The 13,485-nt window shown below is 47.5% G+C and overlaps 1 pseudogene; it reads right to left on the bottom strand.

Annotated features, from left to right (window-relative positions):
- Positions 1–1,534: 1,534 nt before the first annotated feature.
- LOC136496001 (uncharacterized) overlaps positions 1,535–13,485 on the bottom strand; it is a 59,948-nt pseudogene continuing 47,997 nt past the window's right edge.

Genomic DNA, 13,485 nt, shown 5'->3' with positions numbered 1-13,485 from the left:
CTGTTGTTTTCTCTTGAAGCTTGCAAACAAATCTAGGATTTGAAAAAAAACGCTAAAGGCTCCATGTTACAGGTGTGATGGGTTTGGCTACTGTAGCGCCTATTTGGTAATTAGTGTCTAATTATAGAATAATTAGGTTCGAAAGTTTCGTCCCGCCCCCCCCCCCCCCCCCCCCCCCTGTCTGCCGACGCAAAAAATACTCTCTATATATTTTTGTTAATAGGCTCCTCCGTGAGAGTAAACAAACTGCATGAGAACGTGCTATCCGATCATGAGGCTGACAGCTCCTTTTCTTTAAGCAAAGGGTGATGGCGAGTCTTGGGTAGCAGCAGCATTTGTTTAAGCTGCCATGCCACCCCTCTTGCTCCATAGTCGTACCTTTCCCTCCCGTCCCGGTGTTGCAAACCCCTCACTCCTTCCTCGCTCGCTGAGTCGCTGGGCTTTGCCTGGCGCGTGCTGCGTGCATTGCATTTGCATCTGCACTGCACCTCCTCTGCATGACACTCTGGAGGTCACCAGGCTGTGGGGTGTGTGAGCTAAAGCTGCCTGCCCGGCTTGCCCTGATCGCTGCTGTCTTTACTTGAGCCGAGGAGCGAGGAGTCGAGCCGAGCGCCGACCGACTCTTAATTCTTGATTCTTGAATTCTTTTAAAGCGCCCCACTGCTCCTCTGGGTCGGCGTCGCTGATCCCAACGATTCACCGGGCAGGGGCTAGAGTAATGGGGGCTTGCTTTCATCTCTAACAAGACAACATGTTCGTCCTCCTCTCCGCAGTGCATTGTACTACAACTTGTACATCAAGGTAGCAGCGCTTTAAAAAAGTTCACAGCAGCAAGGCCTTCTTTAGTTTCCTTCAAAATTTCAAGTTTTTTCACTCTCTCTCCATCACATCAATTTTTAGCCGCTTACATGGAGTATTAAATGTAGATAAAAAAATAACTAATTACACAGTTTAGTTGGAAATCACGAGATGAATCTTTTGAGCCTAGTTGATCCACGATTGGACAATATTTATCAAATAAAACGAAAGTGATACTATTCATCAAGTTGAAAAAACTTTCAATCTAAACGTGGCCAAGACCTGCATTTTAGGGCTCCAAATCACTCAACCTACCAAGATCTCGTAGGCCTTATTTAGTTTGACGAAATTTAGGAATTTGGCTACCGTAGCACTTTCGTTTTTATTTGGCAATTAGTATTTCATCATGGACTAATTAGGCTCAAAACGTTCGTCTCGTGATTTCTAACCAAACTGTGCAATTAATTTTTTTCGTCTATATTTAATGCTACATGCAAGTATCACAAATTTCGATGTGATAACTACTATAGCACTTTTTAGAACTAAACAAGGCCATACTTATCGCCAGTTTAAAACCACGGAGTGTCGTAGCCACTCTGCAGTGATCAGTGAACGTAGGAGTACTCCCAAGACCCACTGGGGCGCGTGTATAAAACTTTCTACACTGTCAGGAGGGAAAAAAAAACATCACTGCACCTTTCCAAAACGACCCTTCATGCGAAAGTTCTTTGAAAACTCACGATCCATCTGCCCACGTTCTGACGCGCGCCTCGTGATGCGCGGGCGCAGCCGACGCGTCCTCATCAGCGGCAGAAGCGAGGGACCCCCACCTCTCCCGGGGCGGGAGGGCCGGGAGCCCAGAGGGGAGGGCATGGGCAGAGACGCAGACCGGCAGAGCGCGCGCGGGCAGCATGGCGCGCGTCCACGCCTACATGGAGCGCAAATGTTGCTGCACCTGTACAAATGGTGGAGCTGGCACCATCCGGTCCTCTCGTTCTCCCAATCTCCCCTGCACGCGAAGGACCATCAGCACTGTTCGTTTCATCGTAAATGATCATAGATTATTTATTACTGGTTAATTTGATGTAAAGGAAAATACTGTTTTAGCTTATAATTCACGATCGTATAAGTCCAGCGGAACATCCACAGCACTGTTGCTCAACATGATTTTCATCTCATCTGTCACCTCCCACCGGTCACCGATTCGTCCCGGCGATCTTCCCCTCCCCTGTGCAGTCACGGGACTCTGCGGCCTGTTCGCTGGTTGGTTTCTAGGCTGGTTTGGGCTAGCTGGTGTTGGTTTGTTGTGAGAGGAAAACACTGTTGGCTACCTGGTTTGGGCTGGCTGAAACCAACAAGCGAACGTGCTGCTGGACTCGTCCTCCGCCGCACAGGCGCAAAGCCCGTCTCCCGGCTGGCTCGGGGAATGCCTGTGTTGCCTTGGCGTCACGACGGCAAAAGGCGCGCGGCAAAAAAAAAAAAAAAAAAAAAAAAAAAAAAACCGCGCGGAACGGCGGAGTTTCTTTGATCGGATCGGCCGGAGGACCGCCGGGTTTTTGTTGTCATCTCGCTGCGCGCGCCGGATCGTTGGATGTCGGATGGGCCTTGTTTAGTTTGCTTCAAAGTTCCAAGTTTTTTCACTCTCTCTCCATCACATCAATTTTGATGCTTGCATGGAGTATTAAATGTAGGTAAAAAAAATAACTAATTGCACAGTTTAGTTGGAAATCACGAGATGAATCTTTTGAGCTTAGTTGGTCAACGATTGGACAATATTTACCAAATAAGACGAAAGTGTTACTATTCATCGGGTTGAAATTTTCTTCAATCTAAACAAGGCCCTAATCTGTTTCACACACGGCTCCCGACACGAGTCCTGGCCTACCAGCGCTGGTTCAGCTGTAGCGTCTGCGTACAAATCTAGGGGCCCGCCCGCTCTCCGGACCAGCGGGACGGCGGGCGGCAACCGGAACACCCGCGATCGAGTGGCGGGCGCGCGGCGGCGGCCATCCCCCCACTGGGCACTGGCCGTGTGGTCCAACCGCTGTCCCTTCGCCCATAAATACTTCGCACTTGCGCTGTACCGCGCCCTGTTCGCGATTAATTGGGGGCATCGGCAGGTTACAGTACAGCCGCGCCTTTATTTCCGATGATTATCTCGTGGGCTTGACCTCCCTCGCTCACATGGCCCGTGTCCCCTCCCCCTGGCCTGCATGCGTTCGTGATCTCCTGCGCTCTGATTGGCCCGGTCTCGCGGCTTAAAGAACTCCCACTCGCTCTCCCTGCTGGCACCACCAGTCTAGCGTCAGTTTCAGCAGAAGCTGCTGCTGGCTGTTTGTTTTCTCTTGAAGCTTGCAAACAAATCTAGGATTTGAAAAAAAAACGCTAAAGGCTCCATGTTACAGGTGTGATGGGTTTGGCTACTGTAGCGCCTATTTGGTAATTAGTGTCTAATTATAGAATAATTAGGTTCGAAAGTTTCGTCCCGCGATTTCTCACCTAACTGTGCAATTAGTTTTTTTTCATCTATATTTAATACTCCATGCATGTGTCGCAATATTTGATGTGATACTTCGGGGTGAAATTTTTTGAAATCTAAACATGGCCTTAGCCCCCCCCCCCCCCCCCCCCCCCACCCCCCCCGCCCGTCTGCCGACGCAAAAAATACTCTCTATATATTTTTGTTAATAGGCTCCTCCGTGAGAGTAAACAAACTGCATGAGAACGTGCTATCCGATCATGAGGCTGACAGCTCCTTTTCTTTAAGCAAAGGGTGATGGCGAGTCTTGGGTAGCAGCAGCATTTGTTTAAGCTGCCATGCCACCCCTCTTGCTCCATAGTCCTACCTTTCCCTCCCGTCCCGGTGTTGCAAACCCCTCACTCCTTCCTCGCTCGCTGAGTCGCTGGGCTTTGCCTGGCGCGTGCTGCGTGCATTGCATTTGCATCTGCACTGCACCTCCTCTGCATGACACTCTGGAGGTCACCAGGCTGTGGGGTGTGTGAGCTAAAGCTGCCTGCCCGCTTGCCCTGATCGCTGCTGTCTTTACTTGAGCCGAGGAGCGAGGAGTCGAGCCGAGCGCCGACCGACTCTTGAATTCTTTTAAAGCGCCCCACTGCTCCTCTGGGTCGGCGTCGCTGATCCCAACGATTCACCGGGCAGGGGCTAGAGTAATGGGGGCTTGCTTTCATCTCTAACAAGACAACATGTTCGTCCTCCTCTCCGCAGTGCATTGTACTACAACTTGTACATCAAGGTAGCAGCGCTTTAAAAAAGTTCACAGCAGCAAGACCTGCATTTTAGGGCTCCAAATCACTCGGCCTACCAAGATCTCCTAGGCCTTATTTAGTTTGACGAAATTTGGAAATTTGGCTACCGTAACACTTTCATTTTTATTTGACAATTAGTATTCCATCATGGACTAATTAGGCTCAAAACGTTCGTCTCGCGATTTCCAACCAAACTGTACAATTAGTTTTTTTTCGTCTACATTTAATGCTCCATGCACGTATCACAAGTTTCGATGTAATGGCTACTGTAGCACCTTTTAGGAAAACTTTTTAGAACTAAACAAGGCCATACTTATCGCCAGTTTAAAACCACGGAGTGTCGTAGCCACTCTGCAGTGATCAGTGAACGTAGGAGTACTCCCAAGACCCACTGCGGCGCGTGTATAAAACTTTCTACACTGTCAGGAGGGAAAAAAAAACATCACTGCACCTTTCCAAAACGACCCTTCATGCGAAAGTTCTTTGAAAACTCAGGATCCATCTGCCCACGTTCTGACGCGCGCCTCGTGATGCGCGGGCGCAGCCGACGCGTCCTCATCAGCGGCAGAAGCGAGGGACCCCCCACCTCTCCCGGGGCGGGAGGGCCGGGAGCCCAGAGGGGAGGGCATGGGCAGAGACGCAGACCGGCAGAGCGCGCGCGGGCAGCATGGCGCGCGTCCACGCCTACATGGAGCGCAAATGTTGCTGCACCTGTACAAATGGTGGAGCTGGCACCATCCGGTCCTCTCGTTCTCCCAATCTCCCCTGCACGCGAAGGACCATCAGCATGTTCGTTTTCATCGTAAATGATCATAGATTATTTATTATTGGTTAGTTTGATGTGAAGAGAAAAATACTGTTTTCAGCTTATAATTCACGAGCGTATAAGTCCAGCGGAACATCCACAGCACTGTTGCTCAACATGATTTTCATCTCATCTGTCACCTCCCACCGGTCACCGATTCGTCCCGGCGATCTTCCCCTCCCCTGTGCAGTCACGGGACTCTGCGGCCTGTTCGCTGGTTGGTTTCTAGGCTGGTTTGGGCTAGCTGGTGTTGGTTTGTTGTGAGAGGAAAACACTGTTGGCTACCTGGTTTGGGCTGGCTGAAACCAACAAGCGAACGTGCTGCTGGACTCGTCCTCCGCCGCACAGGCGCAAAGCCCGTCTCCCGGCTGGCTCGGGGAATGCCTGTGTTGCCTTGGCGTCACGACGGCAAAAGGCGCGCGGCAAAAAAAAAAAAAAAAAAAAAAAAAAAAAACCGCGCGGAACGGCGGAGTTTCTTTGATCGGATCGGCCGGAGGACCGCCGGGTTTTTGTTGTCATCTCGCTGCGCGCGCCGGATCGTTGGATGTCGGATGTCTGGACCTGCCGTTGGGTCTGGTAAGGTTGCGTCTTTCCCGTGCTCTCGCCCTTCACCTGGGTAGCGTTCAGGCATTGTTGCACTCGATGCTTTGACGCAGCAGCGCCAGCGCGGCGCGGCCCGTGCTCGGCGCACAGCGCAGGGCAGGGCAGGAACAGGCTTGGCCTGGCAGGCCTATTTCCTGAGGGGCCCGGGGCCCACATCGCAGGAGAGGAGCGCAGTGCTGGGTCCGTTCGATGCCCAGGCCCTCGCCGTTGCCGAGCCGATGATGATTGGTGCTGAGAGATCGTGGGAGGATAAAATCTTCGCGTGTCGTGCGTGCCGTGTCATCGTGCCCCACGAACCGGGCCGTCGCTTCCTTGCAGGCAGGGGCAAGGTCGCAAGGCACGGCGCGGCACGGTCCAGCCCTGTCCCTGCTACAAGCCAGAGCACGCAGGCTCGAACGTCCAGCACGTCGCTTGCTGCCTGCACCAAGCAGCGATCTTTGATCTTTCTCGTCACCGTCGTCGTCGCGTCGATGATGAGATCTGGACCATGCAGTGCATCATGCATCCGTATCCGTGCTGGCGGTACACGCCGGCCAAGTGTCGGTGACACTGGGCATCAGCGACGCACGCTGGACGCAGTCGCAGCGCCCGCGACGCGAAGGCTTTTTTTCCCTTTCCGTGATAGGCGGTAGCCTCCGTAGCCTGTGGCCTGAGTTCTAGCTCAATGAGGCGGAAAGAGGCCGCACATCGCGTCGACGGCGACAAGGGCTGCCGGGTGCCGGGCTCTCTCGTTACTCATTAGCTAGCCGGTAGGCACCACTGCACCGCACGAGCGTGCGTGTAGATTAGGGATGCCCAGAAATGGCAACGGGCTTTCAGCCTATTAGCTCACTCCCTCCAGGCCTCCACAAAAAAGGTACAATTCTCAATTTTTAAAGAGTCAAATAATTTAAAATTTGACAAAAGTTTCATAAAACAATATTGTATAAGATAAGTATCATTAAATTAATTATATAATAATTTTTATAATAAATCTAGTTGAAAACATAAATGTTAATACTGTTCATTATAAATTTAGTCAAAATTAGACTTTAACTTATATAAGTTGTCATATCATTCTGTGGACGGCATGCTCTGTGCGAATGCTCTGAGCCTCTGAGCCTCGAGCCCCCACTGAAATAGCCATCTCGGATCATTGTGCGAATGCTCTGAGCCTCTGATGCTCACGCTCGTGATGCTGAACTGCTGATGCATGGAGCATGCCCTCTGCACCGCAGAGTTTTTTTGGGGTTTCATTCAGCTGCCCTGCTATGCACTGCAGTTTACAGTGTCGTGAGCTTGTGACACCTTGCAGTGAACGGTGGATATGAATACTGCGTCCCAAATATCCTCTCATACCTTTCTTCGCCCTGTTCGCTTATAAACCGTACTTTTTCAGCCTAATAAATAATATTTTTTCTCTTACAATAAATCAGTAAACAGTACTTTTAGCCATAACTTATCAGCCAACCGAACTGAGCATCGCAGGCCAATCGGCAACCCCGAACTCAATCCACTTGATAGCTGGCACGACGTTTGCTTCAAGAAATTAATTATTCCTGCTACTTAACTTGCTACACCGACGATAAAAATTTCTTGTCTCAGAGACTGATGATGGGTGAATCTGGAGTGCCAATATACAGCCTGTTCGTTTTGGCTTATTTGCTCGTATCTGGCTTATAATCCACGGCTTGAACAGTATTTTTCTTTCACACCAAATCAGCCAGCAGTACTTTCAGCCATGACTTATAAGTCAATTCAGCCGAAACGAACGGGCTGATAATATGGTTGAGTAAACAATGCTGACTTCTCCATTTGATTTGGTCATCGTAGAAACCATGGATGCGCAAAGTAGTTCTGCTTTAATTGACCATACAATTTACAGTATAAGAAACGCTAGAAGCGTAGAATATTCAGAACGGAAGATCTTGGCCGGCATGCGGTCATGCGGAGATGCTCGGAGGCGTTGTAAGTCTTTCCTGGTCTCCGTTTTGTTGGATCAGTGGATGGCAACGTGTCGGATGAGGCGTGGGTGGCTCTCACAGTCACAGCACCCTAAGATCTTGTTAACCTAGCAACAATTTCATTTATTTTCTCAAGCACCTTCGGCAAACCCTCGATATTGGCCTTGATCTTGGATTTGATGATGTTTACTTTTAGTAGAAGCTCTTGGTCATCTTCAGATGTTTCAGATATCACTGGAACTCCTACAGTGGACGTATGAGGCAATTATTAATGTAATAATAAAAAAAACTAGCAACATCAGATGTAAAAGATTGGGCATTTTAAATTTCGAAAGGTACTTGATCTGTGTAAGCATAACATTGTACTTAATAAACATTCGAAACTAGTTCAATTTGGTTTTTGTTCTAAGTCAAATTTCTCTCTCCTCGCAAAACAGAAACTCTCTAACTTTGACAAAAATTTAGAAAGAAAGGATATATAGTAACATCTACATGTTTAAATGAATGCAAAATCAAAATACATTTTATGAAGAATTTAAGGAAACTAATGTTATGATGTAGATATTGGTGGATTTTTTTTTTATAAACTTGGTCCAAGTTTTAAAATTTTGATTTAGGACACAAAAAAGTGAACTGTAATTTAGAATGGAGGGAGCAACTACGACTCTTCAATGCAGCCCGCAGCTCACCAAAGAACTGAATCCGCCGCCCACTCCAAGCCTCCAACTCCCGAGCGCTGAAGTCACCCCTCGACCGCACCCCTCCACACCGCCTCTGTCCTCCGCAGCGGCACGCTAGTGCGGGCGGTGGTGCCCCTCAGGCCTCTCCATCGGCCCTCACCCCTCGCCCCTCGAGACCACGCCTCCTCCTTGTTCCTCGCCCCATCAGCTAGCCGGCGCTGGGGCTGGGCAGCGGGCGTGCCACGTAGATCCTGCTACTGGCTATACCAAAATTCACTAGACGTCTACACCACATCCATAGGCAAACAATGGACTCAGAAGGCTGCATCAGGAAAATTTGGTGGAATGAATTAGCCTCAGTGCGGAGAACTCACTGGATTGCATGGGACAAATTCACCAAGCCAAAGCCAAAGGGGGGCGGAGGGCTGGGCTTCCAAGACCTAAGGATTTTCAACCAAGCTCTGCTAGTGTAACACCCAAAAATTTACCTCTTTTGAAAATAGGTATAAAATGATTTATTTTTGAATTTTGTGCTCATAAAATATAGGAAATAGAATTTTTCATTTAATTAAAATTCATCATAAGGTTTAGCAACATGTTTGCGCATACATGCTCTTGCATTTGATGTATTTGATTGTGTGGTTTTGCTTGAAAATTTAAAACAGTTAAAATTTCTTTTGTAAATGAAAATGGCTTTGAAGTAAAAGAAAAGAAAATTAGGAAACCAAAGTATTTCAAAAGTTCTAAAAATTATTTTTGAAAACTAACCAAAATTTTTCATTTTTATTTGAATTGAAAAGCATATTCAAAATTTTATTTGAATTTGATGAAGGATCATATTTGCATTTGGATTGAAAAAAATGCAAAAGAGTTTCTTTACTCCCCTCTCCTTCTCTCTCTTTTTAGGCCCGGCTCCCACTCCCGCCGGCCCAGCTCAGCTGCTCTCTCCTTCCGCAGCCCAGCAGCGCATATAGGCCTAGTTCCTCCGCCGGGCCATCTCCTTCGGCCTTCCTCGCGTAGGCCCACTCCCGCTTTGCCCCACGCCAGCGCGCAGCCCAGCCTGAAGCGCCGCGCTGTGCATCCGCTCCCTCTCTCCTGCGCCGACAGGTGAGGTCTCCCTGTCAGCTCCATCTCCTCCACGAGCTTGCACCGGAGCCGGACTCTGCTCCACCGCCCGTGAGTCCGTGTCCGCCCCGTCCACGACCCGGCCGATGACGTGAGCCCCAAGCCACGCCAGCCCTTAAATATCGGATGCCGTGCCCGCTGCTACCTACCCGACGCCCTATCTCGCTCTTCCCTTGCCCTGAGCTAGCCAGCACCGCCGCCTGGATCCCGCTGGGTGGAGCTTGACGCCGCCGAGACGCCTCCACAGCTTCACCGCCGCCCTGATCCCCTACCGAGCTACGTGTGGAGGTAAGAAAACTTTTAAAGTCGTTTTCCCCTCGCTCTTCCGCTCTCAGTACCTCGCGCGACTTCGCCATTGAAGCCGAGCCGCAAGCTAGCGCGTGCCGCCGTCGCCGTCCCTCCACTGCCTCAACTGATGCCTCCATGGAGTTCTCCGAGTCTCCCTCTTGCTCCCTGTCTTTTTCCCGTAAAGGATAGTAGTCGGAATCACCGAAACCGACTTCTCCGGTGAGCTCATCCATGGCGCCACCACAGGCACCTCGCCGTCGTCACTGTTCCGGCCAGCGAGTTTTTTTCTCTCTCCCCTCCGATCCGATCTCAGCCGACCAGTCAAGATCCAACAGTCTGAGTTAGCCGATACCCCTTCGCGTGGTCGTTTTACTAAAGAGTCCCTGCCTTTTTCAATTATAGAACCCATGGTCCAACGTGTATTTTTAGTACACGTTTTCTTCTCTGGAAAGCGTATTTTCGTCTGTTTAGATTCAAAATACGTTTTCACTTATTTATAGAATTGTCACTTGATTTTGTTTTAGCCATAACTTCTCCGTTTTAACTCCAATTTGACCCGTTCAACTTGCGTTATGTTTGTAATTTCATAATCTACGTGTTCATATTACTGTTATGTAGGTTTTCAACTTTTAAAATTCGTGATTAGATTTAATCTACTATTCGATTAAAAGAAATCTTGTTTAAATCATATCTTCTACGTTTTAACTCTGTTTAAGCCCATTCAAGTTGCGTTAGATTCATAGCGATGAGATCTACGCGTTAGAAACAGTGGTTACCATATTACTATTTTTGAAATTTTATGGTTTAAATCATATCTTAATTAATAATTATGCAACGGTGTTTTATAAATAAAATATGATTTGTTTTACTTTAGTATTATAATTCAAACTTAAATTTGACTTAATTTATATTACCTATAAAATATCTTACATATGTTTTTATATAATTAAAACACATGAAGCTAATAGTCTTATGAGTAGATCTCTCGGTAGTTGTATCTTTTCCACCGTAGCTCTGATTAGAGTGCTTTTTCGCGTCTGTGTGTTCATAGCGATGCGTAGAATCGTGTTTCAAACTCTTTCACTTATTTTTCTATGATTGGTGTACTATTCTGATTTAGTTATATTGTTTACTTCGTGTATGATTGTACGGATGTTTGTGTGGTGCTTTATGATTTTGCTCAGTCGGTGAGATATACGTGGTGATCAAGAAGAAGAACATTGAAGATTAAAGCCTACCGAAGGATCGGTGTTTTAAGACAAGTATAGCATGGGATCATCCTTGTTGTCCTATGCACCTTTAATCATTTAATTCATACTGCATGCGTCTACCTTGACTGCCAATAAGGATATCCTAGATATTTGAAATCTTGTACCTTAACACCTTTGGGGTATTGCATTGGGTAGTATGATGCTAGTGTTCAACTACAACCATGATCTTGTAACTTGACTAATGTAATATGCAATAAACACTAAAAGATGCTTTTTAGCAACATGGAACAAGGGGGCTAGAGTATTGGGCTGTTTTTATGGTGCTCTAGATTCCTCTCCCTAAGGATTTATCTGTAAGTGATCATCCGGGACTTACAGTACAGCTGTGAGGGCTACATGGCTCTGGCTTTAGCTCAGTATGAGAATCTTTTCTAGCTTGTTAGTGGTTATCTTTATTGGCGTAAGAATGGCTTGACGAATTGAGTATAGTGCGGCCTCTATCCTCATGTGTATAGGCTGCGTGTCAATGTGCCATCGGGAAGGGGGGCTCTACATCTGTTTGCCGAGTAAATCTAATGACCCTAACTTGTTAGACGAACCTTTGAAAGGCTTCATAGTGAACCCTGCCGACCTTCCTTGGTAGTGGGTCAAGAGGCTGATCACCTCGGGCGAAAGGGTAAATCACGACTCACAGTGAAAGTATACAACCTCTGCAGAGTGTAAAACTGTTATATCAGCCGTGCTCACGGTCACGAGTGACCTTGGAACATTTATAGAATAGATGATGAACACTAATGATATGAATGATGAAGATGCTCACTAATGATTACTGTTTATGCTATTCAGTATTCATGTTTACCTAATCATGTGTTTATGGGCTTGTGGATAAACTTATTGCTACTCAATTGCTAAAATCACTGATTCATTAAAAGCTAATCGCAGTTAACCAGTGTCAGCCTTTTGAGCCTCATGAACCCCATGTTATATTTGTTGAGTACAACATGTACTTACGCTTGCTTTATTTTTAATTATTTGGATAAAAATCTCGGATGGGTGTACAGATTGCTAGAGTTTGGAGGAATTAGGCTTGTGATCAACCAATCAGTTGTTCCTGTGGATTTGGAGTCTTCGCCTGAAGATCGAAGTTGTCTTTCCGCTGTCTATACTCTGATGTTATATTCTTTATACTAATATGTTATGTATTTAAGCATTGTCTTTTGATATTACCCTTATTTATAGCTATATGTGAGATTTAACTTCCTAGGCTCACATATGGTGTGTATCTGGTTTTGTTCTTAAAACCAGGTGCCACAGCTAGGGCGGCAGGCCTGGAGACTGCTTGATAGGCCAGATAGCTTGTGTGCGCGAGTGCTGAAAGTAAAATATTTTCCGAACAGCAACCTCCTAGACATAGCTTTCCCTGTGAATCAGTCCCCAACATTGAGAGACATTGTGCATGGGCTGGAGCTGGTGAAGAAAGGAGTAATTTGGAGGGTTGGATAGGTGACTCGAGTTCGGATCTGGAGAGACCAGTGGGTGTCGAGGGTCTGGAACTTACGACCGATTGGTAAAATGTGGCCATGTTGCTTAAAGTGGGTCCATTAGCTCATTCTTCTGGCCGGTGGATGTCCAGGAAATAATGAACATCAAGCTTCCCTCCACCCCCAGGGAGGATTTCTTTGCTTGGCATTATGAGCGGAATGGCCTTTTCTCAGTCAGGATTTCTCATCGCCTGGCCAGGAGAACCCGAGCGGAGGAATTGGGAGGAGCTCAATCAACGTCAGCCGACCTAGACGCCACACAAGATTCTTATATTTGGATGGAAAGCGATGCACAATGGCCTAGCTACGCAACTGAACAAACATCACACAAATATTGTGGTACATAATAGCTGTGAAATTTGTGGAAACGGGGTGGACTCAGTGAATCATGCTTTAATCCAATGCCCGCATGCTCGACAACTCCGATCAGCAATGAGACAGATTTGGGTATTGCCAGATGAGGAACAGTTACTATCTGTTGGTCCACAGAATTTGCTGGTATCCCTCATGGACTTGGAGGGGGATATGCAAGCGAGGTTTCTCTTGTTGCTTTGGAGAACGTGGCATGTACGAAATAATATCACACATAACTCAGAGAAAGTCCCGTTTGACGGATCAATACGCTTCCTCTCACGCTACTGGAAGGAACTGTGTATGATCAGACATAGCAGCGATGTGGCAGACCTCCATGGTAGGAAACGAAAGGTGTGGATGCCATGCCACTGGAGGAACCCAGACGAGGGATGGATCAAGGTGAACGTTGATGGAGCCTTCAACAACAAGACGAGCGAAGGTGGCCTTGGTGTTGTGATTAGAGATGCTGCTGGAATTTGGAAAGGCCTTGCTTACGTCTTGGTGCTTCGTGAGGAATGCTGGGGACGCTTAAGAAGAGGAAGCTATGGCAGCTAGAGAAGGTGTATGACTTGCTGCTGAATGGAGTGGGCTTCCAGCAGTGATTGAGGGTGACTGCAGTACTGTCTGCGAGATGCTTCAATGCCAAGGGGGAGAATGATATAAGATAAGTTTTGCTTTATTGTTTATGAAGCAATCCAGACAAGTAGTACGCTAGCTGAGTGTTAAGTGTTCCACACGAGAAGAGAGGGTAATTGTGCTGCTCACAAGCTCGTGCAGCTGGCTTTGAGAGCCAAACACTCGTTGTTTGGTGGTTCTCAGTGCTGCCTTGTATTGAGCATATTTTTGCTCGGGACTGTAATCACAGTTCCG

This window comes from Miscanthus floridulus, chromosome 12 (genome assembly GCF_019320115.1).
Source record: "Miscanthus floridulus cultivar M001 chromosome 12, ASM1932011v1, whole genome shotgun sequence".
Classification (NCBI taxonomy): domain Eukaryota; kingdom Viridiplantae; phylum Streptophyta; class Magnoliopsida; order Poales; family Poaceae; genus Miscanthus; species Miscanthus floridulus.
The sequence above is the reverse complement of the archived record's forward strand: the minus strand, read 5'-3'. Positions and strand labels throughout refer to the sequence as shown.